The sequence below is a fragment of the Oncorhynchus kisutch genome, linkage group LG2, assembly GCF_002021735.2.
Source record: "Oncorhynchus kisutch isolate 150728-3 linkage group LG2, Okis_V2, whole genome shotgun sequence".
In the NCBI taxonomy this organism is placed as follows: Eukaryota; Metazoa; Chordata; class Actinopteri; order Salmoniformes; family Salmonidae; genus Oncorhynchus; species Oncorhynchus kisutch.
Window position 1 is genome coordinate 71,285,765 of NC_034175.2, and position 18,149 is coordinate 71,303,913.

Here is an 18,149-nt window from a genome sequence, read left to right on the forward strand (position 1 = left end):
AATACATGCTGATATAAAATGTAATCCATAGACCTAATGGACACATTCTCAAACTTGTACACTTTTGATACACTTAAAGGGACAATCTGTAGTTTCTACATCCATTTTTTGGACTTATAAATTAGATATATTAATGTAAAGATATAATTTAATCATATTATATGTAGTAGACAGCGATGGGTTAGAAGAAGCCTACATAAGCCTACATAACCATCCCATATAGTAAAATTGAACATCCATATATGGCCAGCCATGTGAACTTTAACATTGATTTATCCTGCAATAGATGTCGTTCAATTGGTAACATACATATTTGTCTTCTTCTAATGCCTCTTAAGGGGAAATTCATCTAAAAGTAGCTGAATGTAATCAGATTACATTACTGAGTTTGGGTAATCCAAAAATTATGTTACTGATTACAATTTTGGACAGGTAACTAGTAACTGTAACAGATTACATTTAGAAATGTATATACACCGTGACCCTGTATTCTAAGCTGGACAAGGGAAAAGAAGAGGAAAGGAGAGGGAAAGGAGAGGAAATTAGAGGAGCGGAAAGGAGAGGAGAGGAAATTAGAGGAGAGGAAAGGAGAGGAGAGGAAATTAGAGGAGAGGAAAGGAGAGGAGAGGAGAGGAGAGGAGAGGAGAGGAGAGGAGAGGAGAGGAGAGGAGAGGAGAGGAGAGGAGAGGAGAGGAGAGGAGAGGAGAGGAGAGGAGAGGAGAGGAGAGGAGAGGAGAGGAGAGGAGAGGAGAGGAGAGGAGAGGAGAGGAGAGGAGAGGAGAGGAGAGGAGAGGAGAGGAGAGGAGAGGAGAGAGAGAGAGGAATGAGAGGAGAGGAAATGAGAGGAGAGGAGAGGAAAGGAAAGAAGAGGGAAAGGAGAGGAAATGAGAGGAGAGGAAATGAGAGGAGAGGAAAGGAGAGGAAAGGAGAGGGAGAGGAAAGGAAAGGAGAGGAGAGTAAAGGAGATCAAATTAAAGGAAATGAGAGGAAAGGAAAGGGAGAGGAGAGGGAGAGGAGAGGAAAGGAGAGGGAGAGGAGAGGAGAGGAAAGGAGAGGGAGAGGAGAGGAAAGGAGAGGGAGAGGAGAGGAAAGGAGAGGAGAGTAAAGGAGATCAAATTAAAGGAAATGAGAGGAAAGGAGAGGGAAAGGAGAGGAAAGGAGAGGAGAGGAGAGGAAAGGAGAGGAGAGTAAAGGAGATCAAATTAAAGGAAATGAGAGGAAAGGAGATGAAAGGGGAGGAAATGAGAGGAAATGAGAGGAAATGTTCCATAGCTGTGAACGTCATGCCACTGGGCGAGTGTTTTCACTCTCTAAATCAACGGCTTGTCAACCGATGCCTGAGCAATAACAGAGGGTGAGATAATGTTTCCCATGTTCTTAGTTGATTCAAGATGATCTCGGTTAGAGGTCGTGTGTGTAGGCAGGGTTGGGGAGTTACATGTAAAGAATGTGTATCTGAACCCAATAATAGTTGAATTCAATAAGTTTAAGCTGCCTATCAATGACTGTTTTTGAAACCAGTGGACAGCCTGTGAAAAATGCGCTCTTATAACAGCTGCATAGTGTGGATCCCAGCCTATAGAATAACAGCTGCATAGTGTGGATCCCAGCCTATAGAATAACAGCTGTATAGTGTGGATCCCAGCCTATAGAATAACAGCTGCATAGTGTGGATCCCAGCCTATAGAATAACAGCTGTATAGTGTGGATCCCAGCCTATAGAATAACAGCTGCATAGTGTGGATCCCAGCCTATAGAATAACAGCTGCATAGTGTGGATCCCAGCCTATAGAATAACAGCTGCATAGTGTGGATCCCAGCCTATAGAATAACAGCTGTATAGTGTGGATCCCAGCCTATTGAATAACAGCTGTATAGTGTGGATCCCAGCCTATAGAATAACAGCTGTATAGTGTGGATCCCAGCCTATAGAACAACAGCTGTATAGTGTGGATCCCAGCCTATAGAATAACAGCTGCATAGTGTGGATCCCAGCCTATAGAATAACAGCTGTATAGTGTGGATCCCAGCCTATAGAATAACAGCTGTATAGTGTGGATCCCAGCCTATAGAATAACAGCTGTATAGTGTGGATCCCAGCCTATAGAATAACAGCTGTATAGTGTGGATCCCAGCCTATAGAATAACAGCTGTATAGTGTGGATCCCAGCCTATAGAATAACAGCGGTATAGTGTGGATCCCAGGCTATAGAATAACAGCTGTATAGTGTGGATCCCAGCCTATGGAATAACAGCTCTATAGTGTGGATCCCAGCCTATAGAATAACAGCTGTATAGTGTGGATCCCAGCCTATAGAATAACAGCTGTATAGTGTGGATCCCAGCCTATAGAATAACAGCTGTATAGTGTGGATCCCAGCCTATAGAATAACAGCTGTATAGTGTGGATCCCAGCCTATAGAATAACAGCTGTATAGTGTGGATCCCAGCCTATTGAATATAAGTGGGGCTTTTATTGCTCAATCTAATACATGCTGATATAAAATGTAATCCATAGACCTAATGGACACATTCTCAAACTTGCACAATTTTGATACACTTAAAGGGGCAATCTGTAGTTGTTACATGGATTTTTGGACTTATAAATTAGATATATTAATGTAAAGATATAATTTAATCGTGTTGTTATATGTAGTAGAAAGCGATGGGTTAGAAGAAGCCTACATAACCAACCCATAAATGAAAATATAACATCCATATATGGCCAGCCATGTAAACTTTAACATGGATTTATCCTGCAATAGATGTCATTCAATTGGTAAACATACATTTTTGTCTTCTTCTAATGCCTCTTAAGGGGAAATTAATCCAAAAGTAACTGAATGTAATCAGATTACGTTACTGAGTTTGGGTAGTCCAAAAGTTATGTTACTGATTACAATTTTGGACAGGTAACTAGTAACTGTAATGGATTACATTTAGAAATGAACTTTCCCAACCCTGTTAGAAGAGCACAGCTGGTCCCAGGCCCAGTCCAGATGATGAAAACAGGAACTGGGGACAGCTCATAAATAACTTCAAATGCATATTTGTGTGAAGTCTGCATAGATGCAGTTGTGCCTGTTTGCTGTTGAAATATCTGGAATTCTCACATGTGACCTATGTCGTTCCACCACCGGTGCAAGGCTAATGTTACAAAGGATAATTACACATTTACTCAGTCACTCAACCATTTGTTTATGAACTTTCATTAATCACAATATTGCCCCCTCTTGCCTGCACAACATGTTAAAAAAAAAAAGATTATTTAGACATTTTCAGTGGCATTCATGAGTTTAATTAAATATGTGACAAAACGTCTCTTTACGGTCTTATGTTCGAACATTTGAAATTGAGTTTTTTCATTGGATAAAAGTAGAAACTCGGAGCTTCAAAATGGCATATCATAACCTGCAGTTGGAGGAAACATGAGGAAGTAATGCTGCTTTAAAAGTTACTAAACTTAGAATCCCATTCAGGAGAAATAGGCATTTAAACATTTTTGCTGTGATTTTCACTCTTGCTTCACATTAATACCTGGGAAACATATATTTAGAAAATGAATACTTTCACTAAATTGAGTGAAAGCTCCTTGGCCACAACAACACCAGGCTCCAGACAACTACTGCTGTTAAGGAGCAAAGCAGAGAAAATTAGACAAGACATTAAAACCTTGCATACCAAACAATAATGCTCAAAGTACAAAGACAAAATTCCTGAAGTGTTGCTTGTTCGCCCTCCATCATCTCCTTGTACTGGAGGCGGAGAGCAGGTTTATGCTGAAAGACAAATTCCAGAAATATAGGTTAAAACATGAATTAATTCATGTCCTATAGCTTGTTATTGCCCCTTGACTACTACACCTATACTAAAACGCCTTGTACACACTTAACCTGCTTCCAGGTCAAAAATGGCAATGCAGACACAAGATAACTAGCTAGATTTAGCAAACATTTAGCTTGATAATTACCAGCTGGATAGATGTAAATGGTATTTGACAGGGAAGCCTTGAGTTACAGAATGGACTGTCTTTCTCGTGAATGTCCCCCTCGTTATCTGAACTAATCATGGCTAGGCATAATTCTGTATTTTCTCAGTGTCTAAACACCTTCGTGATTTCCCATTTGATTTATATGTACAGATTTACATAAAAGTTTGTTAGTAAGGCACATGAACATTTACATGTTCAATAAGGCATTTCTGGAAGGAAAAATATATATAATTTTGATGAAAAAACAAAAAAATGTTATGTTCAAATGCCTCTTTTGTGAAGAAGTTACGTGCGACATACTCCCAGCTTTCTGCCATGGGTCACATACGCTTAATATCCATATTAATGAGTTATTTGTCATCCAAACTGAACGATTTCTGGTGCTCTCTCTATTTGGCAGAGGATCTGACCAATCTTCTTTGTCAATTAAACGGCAGATGAGTCCCACAAATCCTCTCAGACTATCTGAGCGGCTCTATGGTGAAACCACTTAGTCCAACCAAAAGACCACTGCTATTTTATCCCTTTCTCATTCTCTCCCCACCTCTCTCTTTTCCTGTTCCACATTCCCACCTCTCCTGCTGTTCTCTACTCCTCTTCTTTTACTTCTCTCCTCTTCACTGCTCATTCTCTCCACACATCCACACCTCTCTTGTCTTCTCTGTCTTCAGTGTGGCTGGTTGATTGCCCACCACCAACATTGTGGCTCTGTCTAAGCGCTCATGTTAATTTGTTGAGTTTAATAAGTCCTCCTACGGTCACAAAGAGGACCGTTGTGTATTGTGAAATGAAATGATAGGAATAGAAGTTCCTGAGTGGGAATGCTTGCTCAAGCATGGCCCCTCCCTCTCGCTTTTATTAAGGGCCTATTCACCATCCCACAGTGCGAGGGGGGGGGGGGGTTCAATGCTCTGACCTCCAGAATTCACCCTTGTTAGAGAGTTGTCACATTGCCACACGGTGCTGGAAACAGGATGGAATCTCAAAGCCTTAAAATGTCCCGGATATGTAAATGATTACAGCCTTCCTCCTCCAGATTTGCTAGGAGCTGAACACTTGTTCCGTTTGACATGGTCAGTCATACTGAAGACCTCGTCGGTCTGATTTTTTTTGTTGTTGTTGTTGAGTTTTAGTTATTGAACATTACTTACAAAGTTCCGAAAGCTTTTTTTACCATAGCCTTTTTATTCATTCAAATAATGTGCATTATGATAATGCAAAGTACCTTATAAGATCATCAAACCCAAGTGACTTCTGATACTCTGTATACTGACAGTAGCCTAGCTGACGGGGTAGCCCTTTCCTGCCATCAATGTGGCAAGTGTCAATGTGCAGCAGGTAGGACGGAGTCAGGCGCAGGACGCAGAACTGAGGAAAATACTCCAGCTCACAGAAATAGCGAACCCTTAACAACGAACAAACACGCTGTATATAAAGTGTAATATTGATGAAAACTCAACATTTAATATATTTCAACTGTATATCGGATGGTACATGGTACAAGTGTCTTTTCTTTAAGCCAATAACCATATGTGTGAGGTGTAGACTTTTGTTTCAAAGTAGATTTGTTTTAGACTACAAAGAATCACTCGGTGTGACCCTGATTTAGCCCGCTGCAGTTAAGGGATATTTGTCATCCCTGTCTGTGGACAACCACTCTATGTCAGTGCGTTGTGTGTTTCTGCACGCTAACATTTCCAGGTAATGGACAGAGAGCCTCAGAGAGACACACTGATGATGTACATCCACAGCCTCTTTGAATAACTGGGCCACTGTAGTGCATTAGGATCTGCTGGGCCACTGTAGTGCATTAGGATCTGCTGGGGCACTGTAGTGCATTAGGATCTGCTGGGTCACTGTAGTGCATTAGGATCTGCTGGGCCACTGTAGTGCATTAGGATCTGCTGGGTCACTGTAGTGCATTAGGATCTGCTGGGTCACTGTAGTGCATTAGGATCTGCTGGGTCACTGTAGTGCATTAGGATCTGCTGGGTCACTGTAGTGCATTAGGATCTGCTGGGTCACTGTAGTGCATTAGGATCTGCTGGGTCACTATAGTGCATTAGGACTCTACAGTACTAGAGAGAAACACATTGTCCATGACACCATGTAGCTTCTCATACACTCTTTCCTCTGTCCATATTACACATGGGGACTGTACTGACTACACATGGGGACTGTAATGCCTACGCATGGGACTGTAATGCCTACGCATGGGACTGTACTGCCTACGCATGGGACTGTACTGCCTACACATGGGGACTGTAATGCCTACACATGGGGACTGTACTGCCTACACATGGGGACTGTACTGCCTACACATGGGGACTGTACTGCCTACACATGGGGACTGTACTGCCTACACATGGGGACTGTACTGACTACACATGGGGACTGTACTGCCTACACATGGGGACTGTACTGCCTACACATGGGGACTGTACTGCCTACATATGGGGACTGTACTGACTACACATGGGGACTGTAATGCCTACACATGGGGACTGTACTGCCTACACATGGGGACTGTACTGCCTACACATGGGGACTGTACTGACTACACATGGGGACTGTACTGCCTACATATGGGGACTGTACTGACTACACATGGGGACTGTACTGCCTACACATGGGGACGGTACTGACTACACATGGGGACTGTACTGCCTACCTATGGGACTATACTAGCTACGTATGGGGACTGTACTGCCTACGTATGGGACTATACTGCCTACGTATGGGACTGTCCTGCCTACGTACGGGACTATACTGCCTACGTATGGGACTGTACCAGCTCCAACGCTTGTCTTATGTGGCAGGGCTTGCAAACTATTACAGAATACAAAGGGAAGCGCCGCCTCGAGCTGCCCAATGACATGAGCCTACCAGACGAGCTAAATAATTTCTATGCTCTGCCTACGTATGAGATTGTACTGCCTACGTATGGAACTGTACTGCCTACGTATGAGATTGTACTGCCTACGCATGGGACTGTACTGCCTACGTATGGGACTGTACTGCCTACTGCCAGGACCAGCCCTCCCTACAGTACTAGACCAGGACCAGCCCTCCCTACAATACTAGACCAGAAACAGCCCTCCCTACAATACTAGACCAGGACCAGCCCTCCCTACAGTACTAGACCAGGACCAGCCCTCCCTACAATACTAGACCAGAAACAGCCCTCCCTACAATACTAGACCAGGACCAGCCCTCCCTACAGTACTAGACCAGGACCAGCCCTCCCTACAGTACTAGACCAGGACCAGCCCTCCCTACAATACTAGACCAGAAACAGCCCTCCCTACAATACTAGACCAGGACCAGCCCTCCCTACAGTACTAGACCAGGACCAGGACCAGCACTCCCTACAGTACTAGACCAGGACCATCCCTCCCTACAGTACTAGACCAGGACCAGCCCTCCCTACAGTACTAGACCAGGACAGCCCTCCCTGCAGAACATGACCAGGACCAGCCCTCCCTACAGTACTAGACCAGGACAGCCCTCCCTACAGTACTAGACCAGGACCAGCCCTCCCTACAATACTAGACCAGGACCAGCCCTACCAACAGAACTAGACCAGGACCAGCCCTCCCTACAATACTAGACCAGGATCAACCCTCCCTACAGTACTAGACCAGGACCAGCCCTCCCTACAATACTAGACCAGGACCAGCCCTCCCTACAGTACTAGACCAGGATCAGCCCTCCCTACAGTACTAGACCAGGACCAGCCCTCCCTACAATACTAGACCAGGACCAGCCCTCCCTACAATACTAGACCAGGACCAGCCCTACCAACAGAACTAGACCAGGACCAACCCTCCCTACAGTACTAGACCAGGACAGCCCTCCCTACAGTACTAGACCAGGACCAGCCCTACCAACAGAACTAGACCAGGACCAGCCCTCCCTACAATACTAGACCAGGACCAGCCCTCCCTACAGTACTAGACCAGGACCAGCCCTCCCTACAGTACTAGACCAGGGCCATCCCTCCCTACAATACTAGACCAGGACCAGCCCTCCCTACAGTACTAGACCAGGGCCATCCCTCCCTACAGTACTAGACCAGGACCAGCCCTCCCTACAGTACTAGACCAGGACCAGCCCCCCCTACAGTACTAGACCAGGACCAGCCCTCCCTACAGTACTAGACCAGGACCAGCCCTCCCTACAGTACTAGACCAGGACCAGCCCTCCCTACAGTACTAGACCAGGACCAGCCCTCTCTACAGTACTAGACCAGGACCAGCCCTCCCTACAGTACTAGACCAGGACCAGCCCTCCCTACAGTACTAGACCAGGACCAGCCCTCTCTACAGTACTAGACCAGGACCAGCACTCCCTACAGCACTAGACCAGGACCAGCCCTCCCTACAGTTCTAGACCAGGACCAGCACTCCCTACAGCACTAGACCAGGACCAGCCCTCCCTACAGTTCTAGACCAGAACCAGGGAATTAGCCAGTAGGTCAGAGGGTGAGATGGGGGTTAGTGATTGTGTCAGCAAAGATGGGGCTAACACAATTAACAAGATTACTTTCTTTGGATTTGTGTCTCGTGGGAGCAATAGTCTTTCACTGATTATAGAGTAGGACATGGACATGACTGTATCTGTGCAGACAAAGCTTAAGGAAGCCAGTGGATGTGAAGGAGCCCTAATCTACCACCTTCCATTTGAAAGCATGTGCCTGACACAGATAACTGCCTTTGTTGTGTCAGCAGGGAGCTACAGTACCATCAAGGATAGGTCAAGTTAACATTCATCACTCTTCAACATGCTATGGTTGATGTCTGTATTGCTCAGTCCATATGGTTAATTGTCTTCTGATCTTATTCTTATTCGCTTGAACTTCTCCCATGTAGATCCTTCATCTGTTTTCCTTCCAATTTAGTTTTATGTAGGCATTTTTGAAAAGAGGAGAACTGTTTGACTGTAGATGGCAATTAGGGTAGCAGCAGAGTTATAGTGAGTCCAAATGTTTTAGAGCTTCCAGCTAATCCCCTCCAAGGTCATCTGCAGGGAGCCAGAGAGGCAGAGAGAGAGAGAGAGAGAGAGAGAGAGAGAGAGAGAATATATTAGGCTGATTTTGAACAGTGGGAGAGTGGGGGTGTAGTGTGGTGGAGGAGGACCATTAATGAAGGAGTCTGGATGACCAGCCTGTTGGCTAGGTGCCCACAGAGCATATTCAACAGCTCCACAGATAGCTCTTTGTGCTAGCCTCCTTTAGCGCTGCTGCTAAACAACCGTAAGACAAAAGTATCTGAGGTTCCCCCAGTGCAGCGCTGAGAGGTGTTCACCATATGAACAGGAATACTGGCCAGACCCTGGCCATTCATACACAGCCAAAAGGGTACGCTTGAGATGTATCAAGCAGACTTTCAAATATAAACTAAAGTAACCTCTCAGACTTCCTATGTGCCTTTTCAGGTCTATATATTAAAATGTATACTTTTGTGGGATCAGCTCTTCAACGTCCACATATCTGGTGGTGCTACCCTGTGGTATAGCTGCGGATGGATACTGCTTCTGGCATTCTGATGGAATTTGCTAATGGCCCTCTTGAGTGATGTCTGATTAATATGGCTAGTTGCATGTTAATAAAGATAACTTCAACTTTTTTTACAATTTTTATATTTATCAAATTGAATCAACCAAATTTCAACCACAAAATAATGTACAATTTGCACTGGTTACGAAAAGCAACAGCTGAACAGAGAATAATTAGACCAATGTTCTTATAATTAAATAATAACACATCAAATATACATTCAAGAGATAAATCAGTTAAACTGTTCCAAAGGGCATTGTGTACCTACATTGCCTAACTCCTTTTAAATCTAGAATATTCTTAGCACATCTTAGATGTTATGTAATATGTGTCCACATGATGATTCAGCCTCTGTCAGATCACTGTGATTCTAATGCATGTGACTTTGATGCAGCCAGTGTCTCCACTGTGTTGATCACACCGTTCAGCTCTAGAAGGATTTTCCTGTGTAATGAGGGTTCTGAGTCAAGCTCACATTCTACCTCTCGTCCTCCAGGGATTGGCTCGATGGGCGTAGACGGCGCCTCTCTCTACCCTGCAGAGACAGAATTCTAGCTGAGCATTCTGTCCGGATAAAGCGACAGCTGCAGGAAACCCAATAACTTGTGCGTCCAGGGATCCTGTTTGCTTTGCCGCTCAGACTGTTTGGGGAATGAGAAAGTGGATTAAAAGTTGAAAAAACAAAATAGTTTCTCCCTCTACACTGCACAGGGACTCATCATGTAGAATGTAGTTTACATAATCTAAATCCATGACTGAGGGTTGAACCTCTCAACACCAACATATGTGAAAAGATAAACTGGTATAGAGCAATCAATATATATAGTAACATTTCTATTTTGGCCAAATTATACCAGCTGTGTTTTAACTCTAGCATCTCTGTGGCTCTATGGTTAATAAGACAGAACAGGCTGAGGATTTTGTATCATTCCAGTTCATTTATGAGGAAATGAGAAGTGAACATATTGAGGACAGTAGGAGGAAGCACTGCAAAGCCCCATGGACTAAGAGAGTATCAATGAAGCAAGAGGCTTCAGGACCGGGGAGAGGAAATCCCTGAGACCAGGGGAGACTAGGAGAGACTAGGGGAGACCAGGGGAGAGTAAGAGAGGCCAGGGTAGACTAGGAGAGACTAGGGGAGACCAGGGGAGAGTAAGAGAGGCCAGGGTAGACTAGGAGAGACTAGGGGAGACCAGGGGAGAGTAAGAGAGGCCAGGGTAAACTAGGAGAGACCAGGGGAGACTAGGAGAGACCAGGGGAGACTAGGAGAGACCAGGGGAGACTAGGACAGACCAGGGGAGACTACGGGAGACTAGGGGAGACATGTGGAGGCCAGGAGTGATCAAGGGAGACCAGGGGAGACCAGGAGAGACCAGGGGAACCATGTGGAGACTAGGGAAGACCAGGAGAGATCCGGGGATACCATTAGAGGCCAGAGGAGACTAGAGGAGACCAGGAGAGATCCGGGGATACCATTAGAGACCAGAGGAGACTAGAGGAGACTAGAGAAGACTAGGGGAGACTAGGGGAGACCAGGAGAGATCCGGGGATACCATTAGAGACCAGAGGAGACTAGAGGAGACCAGGAGAGATCTGGGGATACCATTAGAGACCAGAGGAGACTAGAGGAAACTAGAGGAGACTAGAGGAGACTAGGGGAGACTAGGGGAGACTAGGGGAGACTAGGGGAGACCAGGAGAGATCAGGGGATACCATTAGAGACCAGAGGAGACTAGGGGAGACCAGGAGAGATCCGGGGATACCATTAGAGACCAGAGGAGACTAGAGGAGACTAGAGAAGACTAGGGGAGACTAGGGGAGACCAGGAGAGATCCGGGGATACCATTAGAGACCAGAGGAGACTAGAGGAGACCAGGAGAGATCTGGGGATACCATTAGAGACCAGAGGAGACTAGAGGAAACTAGAGGAGACTAGAGGAGACTAGGGGAGACCAGGAGAGATCAGGGGATACCATTAGAGACCAGAGGAGACTAGAGGAGACTAGGGGAGACCAGGAGAGACCAGGGGAACCATGTGGAGACTAGGGGAGACCAGGAGAGATCAGGGGATACCATTGGAGACTAGGGGAGACCAGGAGAGATCCGGGGATACCATTAGAGACCAGAGGAGACTAGAGGAGACTAGGGGAGACCAGGAGAGACGAGTTAGCAGTACACTTTGAAATTTGCACTGTTGCAAAGTCTCAGAAGTAGTTTTATCGTCTGACCTCTGCTGTATGCGAAACTAGTGCTGTGACAACAGAGAGGCCACCGCTGAGATGGAGAGCCGCTCTCTGGAACATAGGGAGCTATAAGCTCCCTGGTTTACTGTTAGGGGGCCAATAGAAGAGGAGACAATAGAAGAGCTTTGTAGAAGAGTATCGGGAATAGTGGACCTGAGAAGTAGGATTCAGTGTTTCTTCTCTCCTCGTGTCATACACACTACTTTATTAACAGAGACTTCAGTGTGTGTGTGTGTGTGTGTGTGTGTGTGTGTGTGTGTGTGTGTGTGTGTGTGTGTGTGTGTGTGTGTGTGTGTGTGTGTGTGTGTGTGTGTGTGTGTGTGTGTGTGTGTGTCTGTGTCGTCTGTGTGTGCGGAGTGTGTGCGTCATCTACTTGGCTTGACCAAGTTCAAAGCTGGTTTCAGTCAGGCTAAAGGAAAGCTGTTTTAGCCAGCTGGACAGCTGTTCAGTTGTGGTCAGTTTCACTTCTCAAAACACAAAAACAAATGTGATGATCTTTATCCATGTTTCTATTTCTTAAGTTTGTATCTTGGCTGGTATTACCTCACTGGTGTTGAGGGATGACTGTATGTTTTCAGTCTGTGGGTCACAATTGGACTGGGTGAATCTAGTGAGAAATAACATGGCTTCAGGACACAAAGTATGCACTGTCAGATGTATGAGCTGGGCTAATTTTAGGCTGCTCTTCAGGGTGGAAGGAATGCCATTTTGTGCAGAGGACGGGTAGTTGGAATTCAGCTTACGGTATATAGTGTCTCTAAAATGGTGTCTGTCATTGTTTCATACCAAACGGTTTAGAATGCCTGAGAGTACACTGGTTAAAATACTGGTTAAAACACTAGTTAGAACACTGGTTAGAACACTGGTTAAACACTGGTTAGAACATTGGTTAAAACTCTGGTTAGAACACTGGTTGGAACACTAGTTAGAACACTGGTTAGAACACTGGTTAAACACTGGTTAGAACACTGGTTAAAACTCTGGTTAGAACACTGGTTGGAACACTGGTTAAAATACTGGTTAAAACACTAGTTAGAACACTGGTTAGAACACTGGTTAAACACTGGTTAGAACACTGGTTAAAACTCTGGTTAGAACACTGGTTAAAACACTGGTTAAATACTGGTTAAAACACTAGTTAGAACACGGGTTAAAACTCTGGTTAGAACACTGGTTAAAATACTGGTTAAAACACTAGTTAGAACACTTGTTAAACACTGGTCAAACACTGGTTAAAATACTGGTTAAAACACTAGTTAGAACACTGTTTAAAACTCTGGTTAGAACACTGGTTAGAACACTGGTTAGAATACTGGTTAGCACACAGATTGAATGTTGTTTAGAAAACTGATTAGAACACTGGTTAAAACACTAGTTAAAACACTGGTTAGACCACTGGTTGGAACTCTGTTTAGAACACTGGTTAGATCTCTTGTTGAAATAGTGGTTAGACCTCTGGTTAGGACACTGGTTAGAACTCTGTTTAGAACACTGGTTAGATCTCTTGTTAAAATAGTGGTTAGACCTCTGTATTGAACACTGGTTTGAACACTGGTTAGAACTCTGGTTAAAATACTGGTTAGAACATTGGTTAGAACTCTGCTTAGAACACTGGTTTGAACTCTGGTTAGAACACTAGTTAGTACTCTGGTTAGAACTCTGGTTAGAACACTGGTTAGAACTCTAGTTAAAATACTGGTTGGAACACTGGTTTGAACTCTGGTTAGAACACTTGTTAGAACTCTGGTTAGAACTCTGGTTAGAACTCTGGTTAGAACACTGGTTAAAATACTGGTTAGAACTCTGGTTAGAACTCTGGTTAGAACACTGTTAGATGTTATAATGTACACAGGAGAAGTTTAGAGATACAGTACAGAAACCACAAACCAAAAGACATTACACAAATCTCCCCTCCCCTCTCCACCCATTTCCTAATTAGGGCCCAATACTATTACTTAATCTTATGACACTTCTGACCCTATATTCACTTTGTCCGAATTTAATAAACGATAACATCTGGTTGGTGCCCTAGGCCAGCAGCTTCCACAGTCCCCTGTGGACATCACATCTGTAAAGGGGGGAAATGTCAGGTTTTTGTCCTTCCATGATATAGAGAGCCGGGTTATAAGGGGGGCTGCGTGGCAGAACAAACTATTAAAGTGAGCTGCCCATCACCTCCTCTTTTGCCATAGCACCACAGATGAATGCTGACACTCCTTTAGCTAGGGGAGGGAGGGAGGGAGATGGGGAGAAGTGGGAAGGAGGAGGATAGGGGGAAAGGGGTTTTGTCTCTGTGTTTCATTATGTCTCCATTGTGTGTTTCTGTGCTCATGTTTGATAAGCAGCTAAATGAAATAGCTGTTCAGACATAGTGTTATTCACCATCATAGCAGCTGGATCTTCTTGGGACACAAGCAAATGTTGTTAGAGGGTACTATCTTAACAATATTACAATATATAACAATATAAACATATTTTGACCTTATTACACTACAGGCATATATGAAACGTAAAACATGAGCATAGTATGCATTATATTTCCTTTGACAACTGCGTGTATTGGCCATACTATATGATCCATGTTAACTTATTAAAAACGAATTCCATAATGAATTCCTTGGAGCAGCTGTAGTTTCTAATGAATATTCATGTAATGACACAGTTGATTTCTCAGGTCTGAGGTTATTCACATGACTGTGTGCCTCTCATAGCCAGAAGGACGTTTCAATGTACTGAGAAGGGAGAAAGCAACGTAAAGAGGGCATGAAAACAAACAGTATTCAAGAGTCAAGTAACAGTGTTATTCACACAAAGGAGACACAGTAGATGTATTATGTCTTCTCTCGTCTTTGTCGTCTCTTCTCTTTTCTCTCTTCTGTCTTCTCTCTTCTCTGTCTGCTCTGTTTTCTCTCTTCTCTGTCTGCTTTCTTCTCTGTCTGCTCTCTTCTCTGTCTGCTCTATTCTGTCTTCTGTCTTCTCTCTTCTCCGTCTGCTCTGTCTTCTGTCTTCTCTGTCTGCTCTCTTCTATGTCTGCTCTCTTCTCTGTCTTCTCTCTTATCTGTCTGCTCTATTCTCTGTCTGCTCTCTTCTCTGTCTTCTCTCTTCTCTGTCTTCTCTCTTCTCTGTCTTCTCTCTTCTCTGTCTTCTCTTTCTCTGTCTGCTCTCTTCTCTGTCTGCTCTCTTCTCTGTCTGCTCTCTTCTCTCTCTTCTCTCTCTTCTCTCTCTTCTCTGTCTGCTCTCTTCTCTGTCTGCTCTCTTCTCTGTCTGCTCTCTTCTCTGTCTGCTCTCTTTTCTCTCTTCTGTCTTCTCTCTTCTCCGTCTGCTCTGTCTTCTGTCTTCTCTGTCTGCTCTCTTCTATGTCTGCTCTCTTCTCTGTCTTCTCTCTTATCTGTCTGCTCTATTCTCTGTCTGCTCTCTTCTCTGTCTTCTCTCTTCTCTGTCTTCTCTCTTCTCTGTCTTCTCTCTTCTCTGTCTTCTCTTTTCTCTGTCTGCTCTCTTCTCTGTCTGCTCTCTTCTCTGTCTGCTCTCTTCTCTCTCTTCTCTCTCTTCTCTCTCTTCTCTGTCTGCTCTCTTCTCTGTCTGCTCTCTTCTCTGTCTGCTCTCTTCTCTGTCTGCTCTCTTCTCTCTCTTCTCTGTCTTCTCTCTTCTCTCTCCTTTCTCTTCTCTCTCTACTCTGTCTTCTCACTCTTCTCTCTCTTCTCTCTCCTCTCTCTTCTCTCTCCTCTCTCTTTTCTCTCTCTTCTCTCTCTCCTCTCTCTTTTCTCTTCTCTCTCTTCTGTCATCTCTCTTCTCTCTCTTGTCTCTTATCTCTTCCCTGTCTTCTCTCTCCTCTCTCTTTCTTCTCCCTCTTCTCTCTTCTCTCACTCTTCTCTCTCTATTCTCTCCTCTCTCTTTCTTCTCTCTCTTCTCTCTCTTCTCTCTACTCTCTCTTCTCTGTCTTCTCTCTTCTCTCTCTTCTCTGTCTTCTCTCCTCTCTGTCTGCTCTCTTCTGTCTTCTCTCTTATCTATCTTCTCTCTTCTCTCCTCTCTCTTCTGTCTTCTCTCTCTCCTCGCTTCACTCTCTTCACTCCTCTTCTCTCTTTTCTCTCTCTTCTCTCTCTTCTCTCTCTACTCTGTCTTCTCTCTTCACTCTCCTTTCTCTTCTTTCTCTTCTCTCTCCTCTCTCCTCTCTCTTTTCTCTTCTCTCTCTTCTCTCTCTTTTCTCTTATCTCTCTTCTGTCATCTCTTATCTCTCTTGTCTCTTCTCTCTTCCCTGTCTTCTCTGTCTTCTCTCTCCTCTCTCTGTCTTCTCTCTCTCCTCTCTCCTCTCTCTTTCTTCTCTCTTCTCTTCTCTTCTCTCTCTACTCTGTCTTCTCTCTTCACTCTCCTTTCTCTTCTCTCTCTTCTCAATTCAATTCAATTCAATTCAAGGGCTTTATTGGCATGGGAAACATGTGTTAACATTGCCAAAGCAAGTGAGGTAGACAACATACAAAGTGAATATATAAAGTGAAAAACAACAAAAATTAACAGTAAACATTACACATACAGAAGTTTCAAAACAGTAAAGACATTACAAATGTCATATTATATATATATACAGTGTTCTAACAATGTACAAATGGCTAAAGGACACAAGATAAAATAAATAAGCATAAATATGGGTTGTATTTACAATGGTGTTTGTTCTTCACTGGTTGCCCTTTTCTCGTGGCAACAGGTCACAAATCTTGCTGCTGTGATGGCACACTGTGGAATTTCACCCAGTAGATATGGGAGTTTTTCAAAATTGGATTTGTTTTCGAATTCTTTGTGGATCTGTGTAATCTGAGGGAAATATGTCTCTCTAATATGGTCATACATTGGGCAGGAGGTTAGGAAGTGCAGCTCAGTTTCCACCTCATTTTGTGGGCAGTGAGCACATAGCCTGTCTTCTCTTGAGAGCCATGTCTGCCTACGGCGGCCTTTCTCAATAGCAAGGCTATGCTCACTGAGTCTGTACATAGTCAAGGCTTTCCTTAATTTTGGGTCAGTCACAGTGGTCAGGTATTCTGCCGCTGTGTACTCTCTGTGTAGGGCCAAATAGCATTCTAGTTTGCTCAGTTTTTTTGTTAATTCTTTCCAATGTGTTAAGTAGTTATCTTTTTGTTTTCTCATGATTTGGTTGGGTCTAATTGTGCTGCTGTCCTGGGGCTCTGTAGTGTGTGTTTGTGTTTGTGAACAGAGCCCCAGGACCAGCTTGCTTAGGGGACTCTTCTCCAGGTTCATCTCTCTGTAGGTGATGGCTTTGTTATGGAAGGTTTGTGAATCGCTTCCTTTTAGGTGGTTGTAGAATTTAGCAGCTCTTCTCTCTCCTCTCTCTTTTCTCTTCTCTCTCTTCTCTCTCTTTTCTCTTATCTCTCCTGTCATCTCTTATCTCTCTTGTCTCTTCTCTCTTCCCTGTCTTCTCTGTCTTCTCTCTCCTCTCTCCTCTCTCTTTCTTCTCTCTCTTCTCTCTTCTCTCTACCCTGTCTTCTCTCTCTTCTCTGTCTTCTCTCTCCTCTCTCTGTCTTCTCTCTCTACTCTCTACTCTCTGTCTTCTCTCTCTACTCTCTACTCTCTCTGTCTTCTCTCTCTTCGCTCTCTACTCTTTCTTCTGTCTCTTCTCTCTTCTCTCTCTTCTCTCTCTACTCTGTCTTCTATCTCTTCTCTCTCCTTTCTCTTCTCTCTCTTCTCTCTCCCTCTCTTCTCCCTCTACTCTTCACTCTCTGTCTTCTCTCTCGTCTCTCATCTCAATTCTCTCTTCTCTCTACTCTTTCTTCCCTCTTCCCTCTCTACTCTGTCTTCTTTATCTTCTCTCTTCTCTGACTTTTCTCTCTTCTCTCTCTTCTATCTATTCTCTCTCTGGAATGATAGATCAGCAGGTGCAATTTCAGTTTATGACCATTATCGTTTGTCATCACTAAGACTGAGAGCTTCATTGGCAACGCTGTGATGTGTGAATGTGCTCCTCTCTTCCTCTGAGAGATAGAGCGATAGACACAGTGGGGAATGGAGAGGACAGATTGAATCAGATTAGAGGGATATCTTCTCCACAGGGGAGTCACTGACTCTCTAATGTCTTTACCAAAGAACAGTCTTGACACACACAGAACATACACCTGGAAACAGCTTCTGGGAACAGGTAGATCTAGCCTGGTGGTCCATTCTATTTGTGCTTCAGTCACTGACAACGATAGAAGACTTGCTACTGTACAGTATAGGACCAGGCTAGGATAGAGCTGACAACGATAGAAGACTTGCTACTGTACAGTATAGGACCAGGCTAGGATAGAGCTGGCAACGATAGAAGACTTGCTACTGTACAGTATAGGACCAGGCTAGGATAGAGCTGGCAATG

The 18,149-nt window shown here is 44.2% G+C and overlaps 1 protein-coding gene and 1 long non-coding RNA gene across 2 annotated transcripts in view; one reads left to right on the forward strand and one right to left on the reverse strand.

Annotated features, from left to right (window-relative positions):
- LOC109870854 (neuronal membrane glycoprotein M6-b) overlaps positions 1–18,149 on the forward strand; it is a 67,959-nt gene that overhangs the window by 6,996 nt on the left and 42,814 nt on the right. The window lies entirely within an intron of this gene.
- Positions 3,179–4,801, reverse strand: LOC116356272 (uncharacterized). Its single transcript, XR_004204758.1, has 2 exons — positions 4,565–4,801; positions 3,179–3,779 (listed from the first exon to the last, which is right to left on the reverse strand). It is a non-coding gene; the product is annotated as an uncharacterized LOC116356272 (long non-coding RNA).